The sequence below is a fragment of the Mirounga leonina genome, unplaced genomic scaffold (genome assembly GCF_011800145.1).
Source record: "Mirounga leonina isolate KUSES-001 unplaced genomic scaffold, KU_Mleo_1.0 Mir_93, whole genome shotgun sequence".
NCBI lineage: Eukaryota > Metazoa > Chordata > Mammalia > Carnivora > Phocidae > Mirounga > Mirounga leonina.
Window position 1 is genome coordinate 27,394,243 of NW_023270854.1, and position 14,553 is coordinate 27,408,795.

Consider the following 14,553-nt stretch of genomic DNA (forward strand, 5'->3'; position numbering starts at 1 on the left):
CTCCCTCCCATACCTGTCCCATCCTCCTTCACCCTACTACATTGTTTTGTGTTTAGCTGGTTTCTTGGGCCGAGTCCTGGAGTAGAAATTGAGAGGTACTGGTTCCGATGAGATTGGACTTCATCCATCAGCTACTCAAATGCCTGTTTATTAGAAGGGAAGCTGGACTAACTCTGACTCCCAGTCTTGCCTGCACATTGGAATTACGGGGCGGCGGGGGCGGGGGGACAGGGCTTACAAAATACTGATAGTGGAGAGTCTGATGTAATCAGCTTGAGATGTGGGAGCTTTAAAAGTCCTCTTGCTGGGCACCTGGGTGGCTCAGATGGTTAAGCGTCTGCCTTCGGCTCAGGTCATGATCCCAGGGTCTTGGGATCGAGTCCCGCATCGGGCTCCCTGCTCGGCAGGGAGCCTGCTTCTCCCTCTCCCACTCCCCCTGCTTGCGCTTTCTCTCTCTGTCAAATAATAAAAAAAAAAATCTTTAATACAAAAAAATAAAAAAAATAAAAGTCCTCTTGCTGATTCTAACACACCAGCAAGGCTGAGAACCGCGGGACAAATCTAACGTTATTTCCTTACCCTCCAAAACAAGGACGTGTGTCATAGTGAGATCTGCTGGATTTTGGAGTTTGACAGACAAGGATTCAAGTTCCAGCAGCGATCCCACCCTGGGGAAGATTGCTTCACCTTTCCAGACCTTAATTCCATTATGAAATGAATGGAGATCAGTAACACCTCCCTTGCCAAATCCAAAGATTGACAAGATCACGGCCCATGATAGGCATTCAGGCAAAGGAGATCTTTGACACTATTCCTATCTAAAACAGTTCCTACCTCTGACTTCCTTCTTTCTGCCAATCTTTGCCTCAGTTCTGAGGCTCAACAAATGCTTGCCCAGTGGGTAATGGGTGGTAGAGCTGACGCTCTGCACTTAGGAAAGCTAGGGGAGGGTTTCATTTCATTCACTCTTGTTCATGTTCTCAAGTCTTTACGGTGTCTGCAAACCAGCAGCCTCGACACCCGTGGGACCTTTTTCAGAAAGGAAGCCCTACGCAGACTTTGGGGGTCAGAATCTGCATTTTAACCAGATCCCCAGGATTTGCATGCATATTAAAGTTTTGGAAGCAGCCTCTCAAGCATCCCTGTCCTTGAGACTTGGTGGAAAGGGATGGATTCAAACCTCCAGAGTGGCAACAGTTTACAAATTCCAATGTCTTGGTTGGAGACTCCATGGAGAGCCCGAGTGAGTCACTGTGGCGTTCCAGGGGGCAGCATGGAGCGCGCTGTCACATGCTGGGCCACGCTGGTGGCAGGCTGCGTGCCAGGAGAAGCCTCATCATCCCATTAGACTCCAGCGGGCCCCTCCGGCCGGCCCCACCCTCTGCCTGGTGCTGATTATTTCACACAGCCTTGCCGAGTGCCTTCCAGCCCTCAGCCACCATGACAGATTATTACCAGTCACGAGAGGGGGATGCTTGCGTGCCCAGGGGCAGGTTCCTCCTGCCCGGGGAGCCCCCGCAGCGGCACCTGGGGTCCAGCCAGAGGCCTCTGCATCTTGCCCGCCCACAAGACAAACACCCCCACACTGCAGGTGCAACCCCTACCCCTCTGGGGCTTGGGATCTTCCCTGAGCATTTTCCCTGGGAGGCCCCACCACTTGGTTTTCTCTCCGGGATTCCTTGGCCTTTTTGCCCTCGGGCCCCTGCGAGAACTCTCACCCCACCCTGCTATACAAGTCCTTTGGCTAAAAGGCAAACCCACCTGTGTCGAACTGTACTTTGTATGACCTGCACGTTACAAGGTACACCTCCCAGCCCATTTGCGCTCCCTCCCCTGCGGCAGGGCGGCTAAACCGTCCCCCATTAAGACTTGTGGTTTTCGGGAAGGTGAGTCTGTGGGCCAGGAGTGCAAGCATTGGCCCACGTCCCCCAGAGCGCTTCTCTTTTCCCTCACAGCCTCGATCATTGATTGTTTGTCATGACATAAGGGTGTGAGCATTCGCTTCCCTGAGTTTGCCCACTAGACTGCAGGCTTCCTGAGGGCAGGGTCTGGGCGGGTCTTGTTCACTGCTGTAGCCCCAGTTTTGGGCTCAGTGTCTGGTTCATAGGGATCTTCAACAGCTCTTCACTGAGTACGTGGATGAATAAATGGGGGAATGACTCCGTCACTATGGGGACTGGAAGGCCTAGGGTGAGTTCTTGCATGGTACTGAGATACGTGTGTGTGTCTTTGGTGTGAAGGGGATGGGGGTGGATTTCCCCCCAATACGGCCCTCAGAGCAGGGTACAGCATTGTGACTGGGACGTGTGGTCCAGGGGGTAGGGCTCCATCCCTTGTTCATCTGCTCCTGCCACAGGTCAATCAACCACAGGCCCCAAGCAGCCAACACTCAAGCTTACAGGCCAGCCTTTGTGGTCAGAGGCTCTGGCTTCCTCTAAAACGGTCCTAAAACTGGGGAGGGCTGAGCCCCAGCTCCAGGCATGCAGGTTGGCCAGTCCTTGGGGCAAGGAATCATCCTGAGGGGGAGTGAGCAGAAAGGAAGTGTGCATCTTCAGGGCCTCCATGGTGGAGGTGGATGATACGGGACGGTCCCAATCCTAGCTCTCTATGGGGGCTCACCCTAAACCCAGGAGGCCTGGGCTCTTCAAACATTGGGGGTGGGGATGTGGTATGGCTGACTCCTTCCCGCTCCACATCCCAGGTCTTAGGCTGGAAACTCATGATGCCTTGGCCAGTTTGCAGCCTTCCTGCCGACCTAAGACTCAGAATGTTCTCTCAGGCTATCGCCGCTCTGAGGCAGTTAGCTGCCATTTATTCACCCCCAATTTCCCACCGTACTGTGGATGAAGGTAAGTCCAGGACTGGAGCAGATGAAACAAAGTGGAAGATAATTCTCAGATCTGGCGTAGCCATAAGACACAGATGTTAGCCTCAGGGTCAAGACCGTATGTGATCAATGGTCCTGCTATGGGCAGAAAGGCACTCTTTCCTCAGCACAGAAGGGATGTATAAAATCATCATGCAGGCTTCCGGGAGGGACAGGACGCCTGTCAGGTTTAATCAAGAACCAGCAGATTTTAGGGCTCTCTTCCATGATACAAGGTGATGTGCAATGAAGTGCTAACTTGTCAGCAGACACACTTTCAGGCTAGAAGAGTTTAGATAATTCCAGTGGTGTCTGGAGTAGGCAAAGGGAGCTTTCCTGAAGATACAGACCTCGTAAGGCCCTTGACCTCTGAGTAGCACTTTTGTGAAGGCGGGAAAAGACAAGGCAGGCTTTCAGGAAGAAAGCTGAGTGTCCGTCCAGAGAAACATGGCACGTCTGTGGGCTGTGAGCAGCCTCCCGATGACATGGGAGGGTGTGTGCTGTGGGTCACAGCCCGCGAGGCCAGCCCCCACTCGGGTGCCCAAGGAACGCAGTACTGCATCATGCCTATGCAAGGCATCTGGATTGACCGTGCACTCTGGCATTTGCTTCCCTGTGACAGGCTGTACTAACCAGGCACTGAGTTAGTATATCCAAGGGACTTCCAAGGACTCAGCATCAGAGGTACACGTGAGAAAAATACTACATTATCAAAGAAAAGATGGGCCTATGAACCTCTCTGACCATTTAAAATAGCAAAATTATGCTCTAAGCTCTAAATATGGACAATACAAACTGGAGTATATTGGGGATCCCTTGTGTAAAGAATACAAGTAATAACTAGCACAAACCATAAGCAAACAAAAACACAGTTGGATTTGCCTTTTTAAAATTTGGGAGGAGTAAGAAAAATCTGCCTGCTTCCTATTTCCCCTGCATTTATTTGTGATTCTCTGTAATGATAGCAGGTTTCAAACCCTTTCTATTGATCAGAAGCCTCCTTAAGTGTGATGTCTGCTTGAGAACTGCTCCTGGTGAGGATGTTTCCCTCACTGAGAAGCGGTTTTAAAAGCAGAGCTGATTTGGAATTTCTATCTGCTACCCCTCTTCTCCCCATCCAGCTCATATCCCAAGCTCTGACTGCTTTCAAATCAAATAAAAGCTACCAGCAAATAAGAAGTGATAGTTGTCCCTTTAAGAAAGTCACAGAAAAACCTGCCAAGTCATTAGGATTAAAAAAAATTCTTTATAACTTGGAGCTTCTCTGGAAATAGGGGTGTTGGAACGGGTTCCCCAAGGATTTGCCAGCACGAACCCTCTCCAGCTTGGGGGTTTCTTACAGAACCGCTAACAAAGAAGACAGTTTTCCTGCCAGACAAGTCCCAGACTTACAGGGAGAGGGACGGAGGCATCGGAAGTCACCCCGGGGGCGGGGGCGGTTATGAAGGCAACATTGAGGCCTGAGGGAAAGATGGGGTCTGCTTGATCACTGACCTAGGTTTGCAGATGGTATCAAAAGCCAGACTGAGGAACAGATGCAGCTAAAGTAATAGGAGATCAGGAGCAATGGGAGGTCTGTGGACAGAACAGTGTGATGATTAAAGCAACATTTAGGGAGATTTGCTGGGAGTGGTTCACGGAGCCTGAAGGCCAAAGCTAGGGAGGCTGGCAGGACTTCACAGTGCCTGCCTCAGGCAGTGCTAGGCGGAGAGGGCTGAACATATGAGATAATTTGGGAGGAAAAGGGGGCATGGATAGGCACGGGGAGAAGGGTGAGTGAATAAAAAATGGCGTCAAGTGTTGGTGAGGGAGTGGAGCAACCGGAACTCACGTCCACTGCTGGGAGAGATGTACCTGTAACCACGTAGAGAACTGCCTGGCGGTCTCAGCTGCACACCCTACAGCCCAGCAATTCCTTCCCGGCAACATGCACAGACGAAATACGTGCGTCCATCACACCAAAAGACACACACCACAGAGTTCGACTTCGCACTACTCATAACAGCGCCAAGTGGGGAACAACCCAGTTACTCATCAGCAGTACAGTGGATAAATAATGATTTATTTGCACAGCAAGAGAATGAGTGCTTTACAACTCCGGGCAATGGTATGAATGCAACTCACAACGTTGAGCCAAAGAAGCCAAGCACAAAAGAGTGCAGGCTGTATCATTCCATTCATACGAGGTTCGAAAACCAGGCTAACCTGAGAGAAGTCTATGTGTCATCCACCAACTGGAAGGGGGCACAAGGAGGACCTCTGGGGTGCTGATGGTGTTGTGTGTCTTGATCTGGGTGCTGGTCACCAGGGTGTGTTAGTTTGTGAACATTCACCAAGCTGTATGCACTTTGATGTAAGTCTGGTCCTCTTTAATAAATAGTTTTGAAATGACAGGATGAGGTAGAGTAAAGGCAGTTAAGGCCTATTGTGTGACATGGAGTTTGAGATGTCTAGACAGGCAGGTGGAAACGCCCAGCATCAGTGGGAGAAGCACCACTCTGGTCTGGGCAAGAGTTCAGGGCTGGAGACAGAATGTGGGGATTGTTTACCCAGGAGTGATGGGGAAGCGGAGAGCCTGGGTTAGCTTCTGGGACAGCGCGGCTGTGAGAACCAGCATCCAGCCCCGTGAGAGGCAGGAAGAGGAAGAGGAGGGAGCAGAGCCCTTCATCAGAAGCCTACTCAGCTGCACTAGGACCCTGTGCTTGGCTCTGCTAGCCGTGATCTCTGTCCTTCAGGATTTATATTTTGCTTGGGGTGGGGGCAGATGCTTCTTCATCCCTTCAGGCAGCATAGTCTTTTAAACGGTCAAGAAACAGAGGGCTGGTGAGCTTTAGAGCCAGGTGCCAGCCAGGCCATCCACCTTGAGGGCACGTGGTGCCTTGGACACTGTGGCCGCCATCAGTGGAGGGCATCCAGCCACCAGGCAGGTGGACGGGCCCCGCAGTAGAGCCTTGAAGGTCAGCCTGAGGGGGTGGTAGGCAACCTGCCATCCAGTACTCCTCCCTAGAATACAGGGGCCTCTGAGATCAGAGGAATGTGCTGGAATCTGTACACATACAGCACAGCCACACAGACGTGTTGTCCCACTGCCTCTCGTGGGCGGCTGGGCTTGTGCTTTTCCCGTAAGCACGTTAGGTCAGAAGATCAGGGTGCCATCCCAAACACCTCTGTGATGCTGGGGGCCAAGGTGATACACCAATCACAGAGCCAGTACATTTCCTCTAATGGAAAACACCAGGGCAATAGGGAGTATCAAACACGCCGACGGGAAACATCAAGACATCTGCAGGAATGCAGAAGAAAAATACATATTATGACATCACACACACACACACACACACACACACACACCAAGGTCCATGAACTCTTAATCATCATGCATGCAAGGGCATGAGGGGCAAAGCAGCTTGTTGGGACAAGTGGACGTCCTTTCATTAAAGCTCCTCTACCTGTTTTCAGGACCTCCCCCTGTAATGGGGTGCTACTCTACCCCTCCCTCCATAACTCTCAGGTTCCTCAGTGGGATGTCACATGGGTGTGTCAGTACCTCTCCGCCCCGTGTAGAAGTGCCCAAGACAAATGGTCCTCATTCCTGCCTCAGTGCCTTTGCTTATGCCTTCTAGAAAGATGTTCTCAAGAGTCAGATGGATTGAAATCTCGGTTCTTCTAGGCATGGTAAGTTGAAGATGTGGGACCAATCCTGTTAGTTCTCTTCAGCTCCCTCTTCTTTCAGATGGGGACGACCCTCTCAGTGGTATCACTGGGGTAGTATATGGGAAGTCCCTAGCAGAGACTGGTACAGAGTTGGCAGGCAACCAACAGTAGCTGTTCTCCATCTCACTCCCATTAACCCATACCTGGAATGTCCTTATCATCAACGTGACCTTGTTCTTCAAATGTCACTAGTGGTTTCACTCCATTAGGTGGTGTACCTGCCTCCCGGGACCCTGGCTCAGCTCCAAGGCTCAGGAGTGCCCACTATGGGGTTCAGGTTAGTTGAGGGCCCTGACGTTGCTCTGGAAAGGAACACAGTGTCTCCAGATCCTCAGAGTGGATTCCTCAGGGGCATTTGTCTTCTGTAACTTCTAAAAATGTCTTTGGAAAGCTAACCACTCGCATTACGTTAAAAGTAACCACTCGCGTATTTGAAACTTAATAGCTCACTTTTAAAATTGTAAGCTTAAATAGTTAGAAATGCATTTTTAAATACGATCATGGAGTGGCTTCTGGATGTTGCTACTATTCTGTTTCCTGATCATACGAGTAGGTTCATTTATTGGAAATTCATTCATGAAGTGTTCACTTGTGATTTTTTCACTTTTCTGGATATATGTTAAAAATAGATTTGTGGTAGGCTGTCTGAGCTCTGCCACTTGACCTCATGCGGCCCAACATCCTTCTGAGAATCAGTGAGGTAGGGGACAAGCCTGAGATCCGGAGACAACCCTGAGTGGAGAGCCTGACTTGGAAGGGGGGGACGGGCTCGGCTTTGGAGATACTCTTGCGCCCTCTGGTGGCGACCTGGGGTATCACAGGCCAAGGAGCGCTTCCCGAGCTTAAGTTCTATGATTCCTATTCTCCGGATGTGTCTACATGTTGAAGGGCACGGAGGTGGGCAGTGAAGATGGGGACGAGGAAGGAAGAAGGGACGGGAAGAGCCATCTTGGTCCTAGGTACCTGTCGGCCTCTTCCCCCTGTCTCTCCACACACAGCTTGGCTCTGTCCTTTAATCCAAGGACAAACAGCGGTTCTCAAGGTTTGATGTGCACAGGAATCACCCCAGAGCTGGGAGTGTGGCTTCTGGGCTTCAGCGCCAGAGTTTCTGACCACGAGGTCTGAGGGGGCCCCAGTGATCTGCATTTTTAAACCCCATCCAGGTGATTCTGATGCAGGTGGTATGGACCACACTTTTAAAAAACCCCACTGTTTGGGCGCCTGGGTGGCTCAGTTGGTTAAGAGACTGCCTTCGGCTCAGGTCATGATCCTGGAGTCCCGGGATCAAGTCCCGCATCGGACTCCCTGCTCGGCGGGGAGTCTGCTTCTCCCTCTCCTGCTACCCCCTCTTGTGCTCTCTCTCTCACTCTCTCTCTCAAATAAATAAATAAAATCTTAAAAAAAAAAACCCCACTGTTTAATATTAATATTAGACGTAGATTAATGTTTACCTAGGGCTGGAGGGGTAAGGGGGAAATGTGGAGTGATTTCTAATGGGTACAGGTTTCTTTGGGGGGCAATGACCATATTCTAAAATCGATGGTGGTGATGTTTGCACAGTTCCCTGGAACTGTATCATTTAAGTGGGTGAGCTATATGGTATGTGAATGGTATCTCAATACAGGTGTTAGAGAAAAATTCCTATGAATTCTTTCCTCCATAGAGGCCGGGGCGGGGGTAATCTCAAGAATTGTGTATGAAAAGAAATCTTTATTTCTAAATTGAGTCTTCACTCTAAAAGAAGAGCTGTTAGCTGCCTGAGCTGAAATGGTGCTAAGGACATAGTTTTTGCAAATATATTCCTGGAGAAAAGACAGGGAAAACAGTTCTCCTTGGACTAAGTCTATTAACATACCCAGTACCATCGAAGGCAGCTTAGCCGAGAGTATTAACGGTACCTCACCTTACAGTTTCCAGAACACGTAAACCCGTGTGACCCTCACAGCAACCCCTGAGGCAGGCAAGCCAGGGATTATCATCTCTGTTTTACTGGTGAGAATACAGGCTCAAGGACAGGAAATATCTGGCTCACGGTCACAATTAGAAAGAAAAGCGACACGGACCGAGGCCTCTGGACTCCACGTCCGTCCGAAGCTCTGTTTATACCACTGTGGCTTCCTTCCATTGTCATGACTGCCCGCACCCACCGGAGGTCTCCAAGCGTTTCACGGTGGTCAAAGCTCTGAGCCTCCTTTGTTTATTTCCTTGGCCAGAAGACCCCAGCCGGGCTGCTTGCTCTCATGGGTCCCTGGTCGGCCGGGCCGCCCTTAGCAAACTAACATCCGCGAATGATGGGACGATCACAGCCCTCGAGCCCCGCCCCTGCTCCACAGCCTCCCAGGGCGGTCCCGGGGCTCGGGTGTGAAATCCGGCTGTGAGATTTACCCGCCCAGTGGCTGCGAAGATGCCGCTTAACTTAGATCCCTGGGCATTTGACCTGTAAAATGGGAATGAGACGTTCAACCGCGTGGGACTTGCGAGATGCAGCTGAGCTGTCGCATGAAGGGCTGGGCTTAAGGCTGTGTCCGTCCCACCCGGTCCTACCCGCCGACATTGCCCGGAATCCGAGGTATTCTGCTTGGCTCGCCAGGTTGGAGCAACCTCGTCCCCCTCCGAAAGCTGTCTAGAGCACACAGCTTGGCAGCCGGTTATCTTCCAATGAGTTTTTCGGGTGTCACCGTCTAAGGCACTGTTTGTCAGAGTGTGGTCCTGGATTACAGAATAAGGGTCAGAAAAAGCTGGGGTCCTTTCGAAAAATCTAGACTTGCGGAATCAAAATCTCTTGGGGGTGAGAAAAATCTCCTGTGGTAGAAAACCTGAAATCTGCATTTTCCATAGGTGCTCCCTATAGGCGCTGCATGCCCTCTCCCCCCACTGGGGGAGGACAGTAGCTGGTGCCCGCCGAACTGAATTCTAAGCAGGTAGAGACCGGGGGGTTCCAGGGTCTTTGCTCCTACCACGTCACTTAGCACAGTGTTAGTTAGGCACCTAACAGGTAGTTATGTCAGTACTCCTGTGATGGAAAAGAAAACACCGTGCTGAGCTGAGGAGTTCTCAAACCCACCTGCATCAAAGCATCTGGAAGGCTTGTTCACACAGATCGCTCGTCCCCACCCCCCTGAGTCTCCTGAGTCCGTAGGACCGGGTGGCACCTGAGACTCTGCATTTCCAAGTTTCCCTGGCGATGCAGATGCTGCGCCTCCGGGCACCGCACACCGTCTCGGTAAGAGTTGGGCGGGGAGACCAGAAGCACCAGCATCCCTCAGGGACTTGCAGATTGCAGCAGCTCAGACCCCACCTGGGACCTGCTGTCGCGGAGCCCGCATTTTAGCAAGTTCTTCAGGAGATCCGGGTGCCCATTCAAATGCTTTTTATTCCCATTTCCTAGATGAGGACGTCAAGGCTGGCGGAGCGCGCGCCCGACACAGAGTCACGCAGCGGCCGCAGCCCGCGGCGGCGCTGGGATTGGACTCGACTCTGCAGACGCCAGCCCTCAGCCCTGACACTCAGACACGGTTTCCCTCTCTCCAAGGAAGTCTCCCGGCCCCTTCCTTCCTTCAGGTAACAGTCCTAGGAGCGCACACAACTGAATCAAGCCGCAAGGACACCCTGTGCGCAGCCATGTGCTTGAGCCCACGCCTGTGCTGGGTTTGCGGGGTCCCGGCCTCAGAATTTGCCACCTCCTTTTGGAAGTAAGACCCCCCCAGGCGAACCTAGCAACACCGGACCACATAAAATTAAGTGTGAAGTTGGACAGTCAATAGCACATTTTATGTTAAAATTAGGGTTTGCCTAAAGAATATGGAGGCTACTAAGAGATTTATGCCAGATTCACGTCCCTGGGTGTCTTCCTGGCTTGTTCCAGACCCTGCACCGCCGAGCCCAGGTGCTGGGCCTTCAGAATGGCAGGTGCCACCTCTCTCCGGCTTGCCTCTTGCCTTGGGTGTGCGCCCTTCCCTTGGTGAGGTCCCTTCGTGTATGGAGGGTGTCGTGTTGTTCTCCCATGCTGTCACAGGTGACGGAGGGGTTGAAGAGCAGAGCGGGGAGCTATGACGCTGTCTCCATGGGAGAGAGATCTCCAGTCTCCAGCGAGAGCCCAGCACAGAGCCAGCTACATAATTCATAGGGTCCCGTGCAGACATTATTAAGGACTTTGAGATAGTGACAGAAGAGCATTAAACCAAATGAGAGGGCCATGTAAGTGCACGGGTCCTGCGAGGCTGGAAACGGGAGGGACGGCACAGCACTTGAACTTGCAAATAGCTCGCCTGTCAGGGGTGGGGTGGTCAGTGGAGGAGAGGGAAGGAGGTAGAACTGGAGATAGAAGACAGTGGAGGTGGGAGTGCTGCCTATTTCTGGACATATTAGGGGGTCTACTCTACTGTAACTGTGTCACTCTCTCACTGAGGAGGGGGAACAGGGGGGGAGGGACCAGGAGCGATGGAGCCCACCCCTCTCCACAAGGGGCTCAGTCTATTCCTGTTGAGGTCCTGGGGCTGAGGCCAAGGAGCCAAGGTGGGGACCCCGGAGAGTGGGAAGCTGGTGGCCCAGGAATGGCGCTGGGTCCTCTGGCCCCGGCCCCAGGCTCCCTGTCCTGCCCCCCAGGTCCTCACCTCAGTCTTGGGTCCTGGGCTCTGCCAGTGTCTCTCTGTTCAGCAATCCGATGGGCCGAATATGATGTGATAGCTCTTTTGTGGGGCCGGCACCACAGCTGAAATTTGTCCAGCTCCAGAGGTTAAGAATTGCATGGAAACAGGCCGACTCTGACCCTGGGGGCAGGGACACCCTCCTTTGACAAAATAATGCTGCCTGGGGGTATCTCCCACCTAATAACCCTTTAGAGGATCTTCTGCTGCAGCTTCCCTCATACTTACTATGTTCAAGGGCACTGGCCCGCGGCCCCTCTATACCTTCCACTACGGGGGCATCCATCCTTGGCTGCATGCCCTGGGGAGCTTTGAAAACTGCTCCTGCCTGTCCCCCTGCCCCAAGGTTCTGAGGGAGCTGGTCTGGCTACCAGGATTTTTAATGCCCGGCTGCCTGATTGGCTCACCTCCCACCCCCACGACTCTCTTTGCCACATATGCTCAGGCCACACTGGAGGTGACACTCTCTCTCCAACGTTCCAGTGGGTCCTCCTGACTCACACTGACTCCCCAAGAAGCGAGTCTTGGGGAAAGAAGTGAGCACTGCCCCCTGTCCCTGTCCCTATCCCGTCCTGGCCCCACCAGGCAGTTCACAGAGGGGAGGAGCCTCATGCCTCCCCTGAAACCCGCCTGTTGTTGGCCCTCTTCCTGCTATGGGACCGCCTGGGCTCCCAGCACCCGCTCTCCCACCTTTCTCTGTGTTCTGCTTTTCTCAGTCTTCTTTATCTCTTACCTCAAACATCTACCTGGCCGATGGAGCGCCTTTTCTAGTCTACCACCTGCCCACCTGTCTGTCCCCCTGCGGCAGCACCCGCTGCTGTCCCTGCCTCCCCACCCCTTCCACTTTCCATCCCCACGGAGGATCCATACCTGTTCATACAGCACCCCTGCAGCTTCTCACCTCGCCTCTCCGCTTGCCAGCGCTGCCCCTGCCGTGGGGCCAGGGAGACCCCTGCCTGAGAACCTCAGGGAGCGGAGGTGTGGCGGGCGACCCAGCTGCTTCAGTGTCTTCCTTTCTAGGGCCCAGGCTCCGTGCCCAGCAGGTTTCCGGGGCCAATGCAAAACCTTGCTTGTCGCTCAGCCTCCTGGGCCAGATGTTTCCTGTTTAGTGGTTTCATTTTTTGTAAAGTAGTCTCCTTTGGGGTGCAGGGCTGGGACCCAACAACACTGAGAAAGAGGCAAACATCACTTCTGAGGATTCTCTCTGCCTCCTGCGCATACCCCTCCCGCCTGCAGGCACCCCGTGCTTCTCACTGCACCCACGTCGGCCCTGCTGCTCCTTATCAAAACCCACTGGGGACTGAGGATGGCGGGGGCTCAACATAGTTGTTTTCCACCCTGGCTGCACACCGGGAGCTTTAAAACTACCTGGCCCCAGGCCCCTGGAGACCTATGTGATTTGGAGTCAGGTGATTCTAATCCAGCCCAGGCAATGATCTCAGAGTCTGGACCTTGACCCAGCAACATCCGTATGATCTGAGAGTTTGCTAGAAGTTCAGATTCTCGGTGTCACCCAAATCTACTAAATCAAAATCTTTGGGGCTGAGGGCCGGGAATCTGTGTTTTAATAAGCACTGCTGATGATTCTTATATGCATAAAAGTTTGCAAACCATGGGATTACTACTAGCAGAGCAAGGGGAAGGGATGACTGGAGGCAGCATCCTATTTCTGAGTTTATACCACTGGTTTTCAAAGCATGGTCCCTGGTCCCCATCATGCCAGAACTTGTTAGAAATGCAAATTCTCAGGCCCTGCCTCAGACCCACTGAATCAGAATCTGGGGGTTGGGCTCTGTTTACCAAGGGCTGTAGGTGATTCTGCTGTGTGTTCAAGTTTGAGGGCTACTGGTCTCCCATCCACCTGCCTCACCTAAGACCCTTTCATGATCTGGGTCCAAACCATGGAGACTCTATAAGGAAAGGATGGTGGCAAAGGACATTTGTAGTGGCTTGAATTTATTACCCATCAAATGATGACATGCTTAGGGTTGGATGGTGGGTCTGTTCTGAAGAGTTCCTTCCCTAAACACTATTCAGGGAGTATATGTTGGGAAGTTTTGGAGGCAAGATTCAGGCAGCTGGCCTGCCTGAGATTCTGTGTGTCTGTTATGTGCAGGTGGTTAAATGCAGGAAGCAGATCACAAGATCCAGCCAGTCTGAGCGAACGGGCTCTGTAGAAGGAGGCTGAGTGGGGATAAGAGGTGTTTCCATTCCTCAATCAATTATTTTCCCAGGGCCTCTAGGTGCCCATCTGTGGCTAGTCGTCGGAAGAGACACAAAAAACAAAAACAACTGTGTGTGTGTCTGTAGATGTACTTATATATGTGGGTACATATGTATGATTTCTGCATGAATGCATAAATGTGTGTGTATACATAGGCGGGTTCGTCTCTGTGTGTGTTCATATATGTACGTACTCCCGTGATAGCATGTGTATGTATTATGTATCTCTGTGTAGATACGTGTGTGTATGTATGTGTGCGTGTGCATAAGTGTGTGTGTGTTATATGTGTGGGTTTGTATATTACAACCACTATCCTCGTAGGACTTACAATCTAACTGGAGAAAAGACCCATATTATTGAAGCAGAGAACAATTGTGTCCTAGTAGTGACCTTAAGGGATTAAGGAACCAGGGCCTCTGGGGAGCTCATTTTGAGAAAGTTTCCCTAAAACATGTGAGTTAGGAGAGGAAGGAAGAAGGACAGTCCACATGTGAAATGAGGGGATGCCTTGGTGCACCCCCATTTGGGTCACACCTGAGCTACGTCCAGTGTCCAGCCAGTCTTTTCCTTAGCATCTTAAAGCTAAGAAGAGGTTCTGATCTGGCCCCTCTGGCCTGAACACCCACATTTTAAAGGAAACCTACAAGATGATGTCCAGGCTTTCCTGGGCATTTCTGGTCACTGGGATTGCCTGGGAACTGGGGGTAAGAGTGTGAGACCCTCCCTCCCCCCAGCACCACACATGGATGACTCCTGGTATCCTGATATCCGTTACATATCAGGGGTTCTTAGCGCTACCTCAACACTGCGCTTAGGCGGGCATCATCCTCATTTATAGATGATGCGCTGCAGGCGAGAGATTAACCCCCAGCCAGTAAGGAACAGAGAAAGACTGCATTCAAAACTGGCTCTGCTTGACTTCAGAGCTGGGACCTTTCCACACCCAACCTGGTGGACTCGTCAGTTAGGTTTGATGACTGTGGGAGGTGAATTTATTATCTCTGAGCTCCCCACTCTTTGTGAACCCAGCTGAGAATCTCAACTCCACTGCTTTCATTCTCTACAACAACAAAATTTCCCTTTCTTTCCACATTTTATCTGAG